Genomic DNA, 6748 nt, shown 5'->3' on the forward strand with positions numbered 1-6748 from the left:
AAGGGGCCCAGGCCTGGTGGGTCATTTCCCCAGGTTACTGAGTGGGGGCTGGAGCCAGTTCTGGGTTGTCTCCTTCAACAACCAAACTGAACCAATGGATCTTGTGCCAACCTGACTGTGTGCTGGGCTAGTGCTGTGTGTGCCACAGAGCTTCCTGCAAGGGCTTCCTGCATGGTAGAGGGGAGGGGCATTTTGAGTCACCCAGCTCTGGGCCTTCTGAAAATGGCAGGTGCTGTCTTGGCAGTGAGGGAGAGGTGGGAAAGGGGCCCTGAGTGAACCTCTTGGGTCACAGCTGATGTAAGATGAATGAGTAGGCAGTTGTCATGTAAATACTGGGGCTGGTTTCCCTAATGGGGAATTGAACCCCAGCCTCAACAGTGAAAGTGCTGAATCCTAACCACTAGACCATCACAGACACCTACCTATATGGTCTTTCCTTACCTTCACTAGCCTTTCACAGGCCACTTTCTGTCCCCTTCAGGATGGGGGTCCATTTTCCCTTATCCAGAGGGGACAAGAACAGAAACCAAACAGAACAGCAGAACAGCCAGACTGGGCCATGCCAGTTGCCCAACTAGCCCAGGATCCTGTCTCATGACAGCAGCCAATTTCATTGCCAAGTGGGAATCCTCAGAACAGACAATTAAGTGATGCCTCCTGTCGCCCATTCCTAGGTTCTAGAATACACCAGCTAGGGACACCTGCCCTGTGCATCCTGGTTAAATACCATTGATTGACCTTTCCTGCATTAAATTATCCAGTTCTGTTTTGGACCTTCTTGTAGATTTCACCTTCACAACATCCTCTGGCAAGAAGTTCCACTGGGCGCAAAAATGCTTCCTATTGGTTTATTTTTAATTTGGTTACTTAGCAATTTCATTCTGTAACCCAGGATCTTGAGTACGAGAAAAAAAAACTTATTTGCTTTCTTCACCCCTGTCATCATTACACAAAACTCTGTCCCATCGCCCTTTAGTCGTCCCTTTCCCAAGCTGAGAAGAAGAAGTTCCATGAATTCCTGGGAGCTGCTGTTCCAAAGAAGAGGCATTTCCTGTGGAAAAGATGGCCAAGCCCAATCCCCTACACAGAGCCCCAGAAAATACCAATGGACACTAGGCACTTGTAAAGCTCCCTCTTGGGCAGCACTACGGAATGGATCCGTCTGGCCATCGGGCTGACTAACGCTATCAACAGACGAGTCCCAGTGAGACTTCTCAGCCCAAGTGCAGAGACTGTGGAGTCTCCCGCTCCCAGCCCAGTGGCAGAGGGGCAGCGCCATGAGGAGGCAGGTCCGGAGCAGCAGAGACCTTTGAAGGGAACGGAGACGTAAGGTCAGAAGGAAGGAGAACAAGTCACCTCTTCTCAGGTGAGATGTGGTGGGAAACTACCAGATCCAGTGCAAGCTGAGCTCCAAGGGCTGGTTCCTGCCTGGTGGCTCCTTGCAGGGCCTGGCTTGAGAAGCACCAAGGATCCGTGTGTGGCCAGGATAGAGGGAGCAGGAACAAGGGAGGGTATCAAAGTAAGTTGAGGGTGCTGGGTAGGAAGAAAGTGAGGGGAATTGGGTGGCTGGGGTCTGGGCATGATGTTATGTGGCTTTGTGACTCCTTGCAGTGAAAGGGACAGCCACAGTGCCCTGAAGGTGCACAGCCACAGTAGTGGCACTTCCAGGGTGGGTCCTGGACTGTGTGGCCATAGCAACCTGGTCCCAGGCAGGGCACTGCTGAGAAGTCTTAGGCCCAGCCCTGCCTCCTCCTATCTCCGCCTAACCTGTTTAGCTCTCCCACATGCTCCTGAAAGCCAGCACACATGCCATCCATCCCTGCACCAGGAGCAGGCCTTGGAGTCACCAAGGAGAACTGCTGTAAGAGAAGACACCATGTTTTCTACCTGACTTTGAACCAAGGATCTTTCACAGGGTAGGCAAACATGATAACCGCTACACCACAGAAACACACATGCAGAGGAGTGATAGAAATGTAGCCATGTTAGTCTGGTCTACCTGAAACAGAAAACAGGACTAGTCATGTTTTTTGTTTCAGAACCACACACAACACTGTCTTCTGCTGCTGCACTTAAACTTGGGCAAATATTCGGGTGCTAACCCTTTCGCTAACAGAGATTGCTGTTGTTAATTTTGTGCCCTCAGGAAGGAACCAAACTGAAGGAGGCCAGGCTCCCACCTGGGGACTCCAACCAAAACACTAAGACCAAGGGGTTTACAAGCCAAATGATCAATGTTTGCTGCATTTTGCCCTCCCCAAACCTTGCAAAACCTCAAAAGCAACTCTGCAGTCCAGCGGCTGGGGGAGATGTGCATGTTAGAGCCTCTGCCCACTGAGCTGTAGCCTTCTGTGCCCAGGGAGCCAGCTCTGGATGCCCATTGGCAAGTCTCTTGTCTGCATGGGCTGTGCTATGCAGAAGAACAAGAACCACGTCCAGCTGGGGAGGAATGGCCATGCAGAGCGTCCAGTCGCCACTTCCCTGTTTGCTGCACTCGAACTTAGCCCAAGAGCCGAGAAGCTGCTCTCTCCCACCCAGAAACCTCTGGCCTCATCTCTCCCCAGCTTCTTCCTGACCCCTCAGTTGAGTCCTTTCCAGGGGGGAGCTTCTAGGAACCGGCATTCCTGGCTGCAGGGTGGGTTTGGGTCCCCGCAACCTTTGGATCAATGTGAGACATGATCCCAGGGGAACCATCTCCTGGAGCTTCTCCCTGTCCCAAGGAGCTCGGGGCAGGGGATACAGGGCCAGTGTCTGTGCGGTGCCAACATCAGTAACACATGGCAACATTTCTCCTTCCTCTGCTGGACAGGGAGCCAGATCGTTCCCATGAGGCCACATTCAGATGGGGCAAGGTCTGGAGAAGTGAAGCTGTTGATTGGAACAAGCAAGGGGAGCAGAGTATCAACTAGCTGAGAGCCTCAGGCACAGAGCGAAACTTTGACTCTTGCAAGCTGAGTTCAAATCTCAGTGAGACCCTCTGGCTAGGTGTTGGTTTGTGCAAGTCCTTCAGAATTGATCTTCTTGCCCCACTTTTTCAAGTCCACTTTGTGCTTCTTGACTTTTTCAATCTAAGGACTTTGAAGCAGCCTTTGGCAGAGCTGCTCCAGTGGCGCAATGGGTCAGTGTGCAGTACTTGTAGGAGATATGCTGAGGTTGTGAGTTCAAATCTCACCTGGGGCAGTGGTTTTTAGTCCCTGCGGGGCTGGCCTCTTCCAGTGAACAGGCAGGAGAAGGGATCAGTGAAATTTCCCCCTTCACATATTATGGCCTCTTCAGAGTGAATGCTGGGTGGGCAGGATCAGAGGCCAAGTTGCACAGAGAGGGTTCAAAAACCATTGCACAGGGACAACCCAGGTAGGACAGAAAACCATTGCTACAGGGAAGGTTTGAACCCACAACTGTAGCATATCTCTTCTGAGTACTATCTTACACATACTGGGTGCTGACAAGTTGCACCACTAGAGTAGATGTTCAGAATGTTTCTTCAAAGTCCTTAGATTGAAAGAGTCAAGAAACACAAAGTGGAATTGAAGTTTCTGCTGTGCCCTTGTTCTTTCTTTTCACAGGCAGAGCCAGGGGTTCTGCACATCCAGAGACCCCTCCCTCTTCTTCCATGGTCACTGAAAAGCCCCACCTCCAATCTCTGTTACCTCCTGCACCTGGGGCTGAAAGGGACGTGGGCTGAAGGCGGGTCCTGCCCAGCTGCCTTCCCCAGTGGGAGGAGAAAATGCTCATGGAAGGGCTCACACGTTATCCCCAATGCACTCGCCTGTGGGCCTGAATTCTTGCTGCCCCTGGGTGCACCCAAATGCCCCTTCTGGGGGGCAGGCTCCCCAGCTCACACCCCTCCTGTGACACAAAGCTTGCAAAGGGGTTTGAATTTCCTTCATCTCCCCTTGCTGCTGCACTAAAAGAAATCCTGAAACCAGCCCCTTCTCCTGCCACTGGAGAGATGGAAATGGAGCCGTTCCTTGTGGGGAAAGAAGTGGGTGTGTCAGGAGGGGATTTGAGTTCAACCTTCCCCACAGAGCAGAACCCCCCCATTAGGTGCAAGAAAGAGCCTTGAGTCAGGCAGTGGAGAACACTTGGCTTCTGCTACCATGTGATGGTGTGTGAGAACACTTATTGCACAAAACCTGGCTAGCTCAGTTGGTAGAACATGAGATTCTTAATTTCTGGGTCATAGGTTCAAGCCCTATGCTGGGCAATGTCTTTCTTTAACTCACATTCTCAACCTACAAGCAATTCACTTTCAGCTTTCACCGGGGTTTTAGAAAGAAAAAGTCTAGTCCTGGGCTCCAGCTTTAGTAGATGCAGAGAGAGAACCAACTGCAATTTCCATCTTCTGAGGAGAAGGGAAGAGGATTTTCTTCTCAGTTCTAGCCACATCAGCCAGGGAGGAGAAAAAATAACCCTCCGCCTGCTGATTGTCCCCCATCAGCTTCTGTAGTTTCACCTCCTGCCACAGCAGCTCCAGCTTTGAGCTACAAATCTCAAGGGGCTGGTGAGGAAATGAGGAGCTGGCAGCTCGGGTTAGTGGCTTCCCTGAGAACAAGAGGTGGAGTGTTCACAAGGTGCATTCCCCTCCCCTGCAGAGCAGGGTGTTAGAAAGAGCCAGGAACAGAACAGTCAGCCAAGTTCCACCAGCCCCAAAGTGTGTTTCTGTGGCGTAGTGGTTATCATGTTTACTTAACACACAAAAGATCCCTGGTTCAAAGCTGGGCATAAACACAGCATCTGCTCTTACTGCTGCCCCTCGGGGTGCCCAGGTAAGCACAGCTGCTGTTGATGTGTGTACCTGGGATGAGCCCAACTCCCATGTGACAGAGAGCAGTGACATCAGCTGAGGAGTGTTGGGATACATTCACATCCCTTGCAGGAGGGAACCACAAGTGAGAAGCACCTGATGCCCACATACCCTAACTCTCCATGGCTGCAGAGGTTGCACTCACAGGATCTCTGGGCGCTGACCCCCTCTGGGAATCACAAGGGCATGTGTTGCTGGCTCTCCTGTCCCAGCAATTGGAGCAAAAGCCCTGCCTTGCCAGCACTAGTCACAGGAGCCTCTGCACCTGCTCCAGGCTTGCGGTTTCCTTTTTCCCAACACTCCTCCCCAATCAGCCTTTTCCTGAACCAGCAATTCCATGGGTGGCCAGAGGAGGCCTCTTCTGTGTCCCAGAAGGACGCAGGAAACATGAGCAAAGGCTACAGCAAGGCACCACTGGGATTTGAAGCCAGGATCACCTGCTTACAAGACAGGCACTTTAGCCAGCTAAACCACAGTGCCCTTTTCAACTACCCAACCAGGGCTGGCTTTTGGGGAGAACAAGCAGGGAGGGGCCACTGGAGCCCCTTACCCCCCTGGCTGTCTCCATGGGGAGTTGGCTCTGCTGAAAGCCCAAGTAGTTGCCTTATCAGTTAGGAAGGGCTCTGTTATCTGTGTTTCCACCTGATTTTTGTAGGCTCCTTTGCCTTCTTCAGGGCTATGTCTACACTGGCAGCTTCTTCACGCAAGAAAATGTCCACACTGCCATGAGCGAGATGTTCTTTTGTGCAAGAGCATCCGTGGCAGCATGGACACTCTCTTCAACAAGAAAGCTCTGGTGGCCATTTTAGCCATCAGGCTTCCTTGTGCAAGAAATTCCTGCCGAGCATCCACACTGCCCTCTTGTGCAAGAGCTCCTGTGCAAGAGGGCTTACACCTGTTAAAAATGAGCGTAGTTCTTATGCAAGTCCTCTATTACCACACCGTACTGTAAATCTTCTTGTGCAAGAGCAGGCGGGCGGTGCGGACGCTTTCCGGAAGAACAGCTGTTCTTGTGCAATAATCCGCCAGTGTAGACGTAGCCCAGGTGTCCCTGTAGATGGGACGGGAGGGTTCTATGCTGTGCCAGGGGTTGGGTAGCTTGTTGCCCTAGCAGCAGGTGTTGGCAAAAGCCAGGTTTCACTGTGAACAGGATTTGAATCTGTGCAGGGAAACCCTAGTGGATTTCTAGTCCAACACCTTAACCACTCAGCCACCACAGCTGTAAGTGCAACAATATCCCAGGGTCAAGGAAACTGGTAACTAATCCCAGTGCCCAGGCCTGACCTCACCTGCCCCACAGAATTCACACGGCAAACCTGGCTCCCAGAGCACAGGGGGAGTTTGGGGGCTCGTTGCTGGGCCGTTGGGTGAAGCATCAAACCAGCCCCATCCTGTGGGGCCTGTGAGTGTTGCTGACTCTGGGCCTTGTGCCTCGGCAACAGCAAACAAAAGGTCCGGGGGCCACACAGTCGCTCCCTTCAGAGGGGCCCTGTTAGTCTGGAGCTGTGACAGGTTAAATACCAACAAATGGTCCTAGAACCAGAGAACCCGGCCTTGTGTCTGGTGCAAACCACCTTGGTGCTGCTAAGAGACTTGTAGCTCTTGGAGGCAGCCCTGTGTCTTTTCCCTTGTCCTCATTCAAAGGATGGCCTGTTCTGTAAAAGCTGCCCTGGGACTCAGAGAGCAGCTCAAAGATTTGAGCCCACAAGCTTTGAACAACTGACCGGGCTCACACTGCGCACCACAGCTTAGACATGCAACAGACTTTCCATTGCACCACAGGGCCCTGTGCGTAGCCCCCTCCCACATCTCCTCTCTCCGCTTTGCAACGTGGCCATTGCTGGGGTAGGAGGGAGGGTAGAGCCGGGCCAGCGCCTGGGTTGGCTGAGCCAAGTCAATGAGGGTTTGGTTTTATTTTTCCACTTCTCTCCTGTGTTCAGC

The 6748-nt window shown here is 52.3% G+C and overlaps 1 non-coding gene across 1 annotated transcript; it reads left to right on the forward strand.

Annotated features, from left to right (window-relative positions):
• Nucleotides 1-3100: 3100 nt before the first annotated feature.
• On the forward strand, nt 3101-3180 carry TRNAT-UGU (transfer RNA threonine (anticodon UGU)). Its single transcript is given in 2 exon segments — nt 3101-3138; nt 3145-3180. It is a non-coding gene; the product is annotated as a tRNA-Thr (tRNA).
• The last annotated feature ends 3568 nt before the right edge of the window (nt 3181-6748 follow it).

The sequence above is a fragment of the Pelodiscus sinensis genome, chromosome 19, assembly GCF_052426305.1.
Source record: "Pelodiscus sinensis isolate ZL-2025 chromosome 19, ASM5242630v1, whole genome shotgun sequence".
NCBI classification, from domain to species: domain Eukaryota; kingdom Metazoa; phylum Chordata; order Testudines; family Trionychidae; genus Pelodiscus; species Pelodiscus sinensis.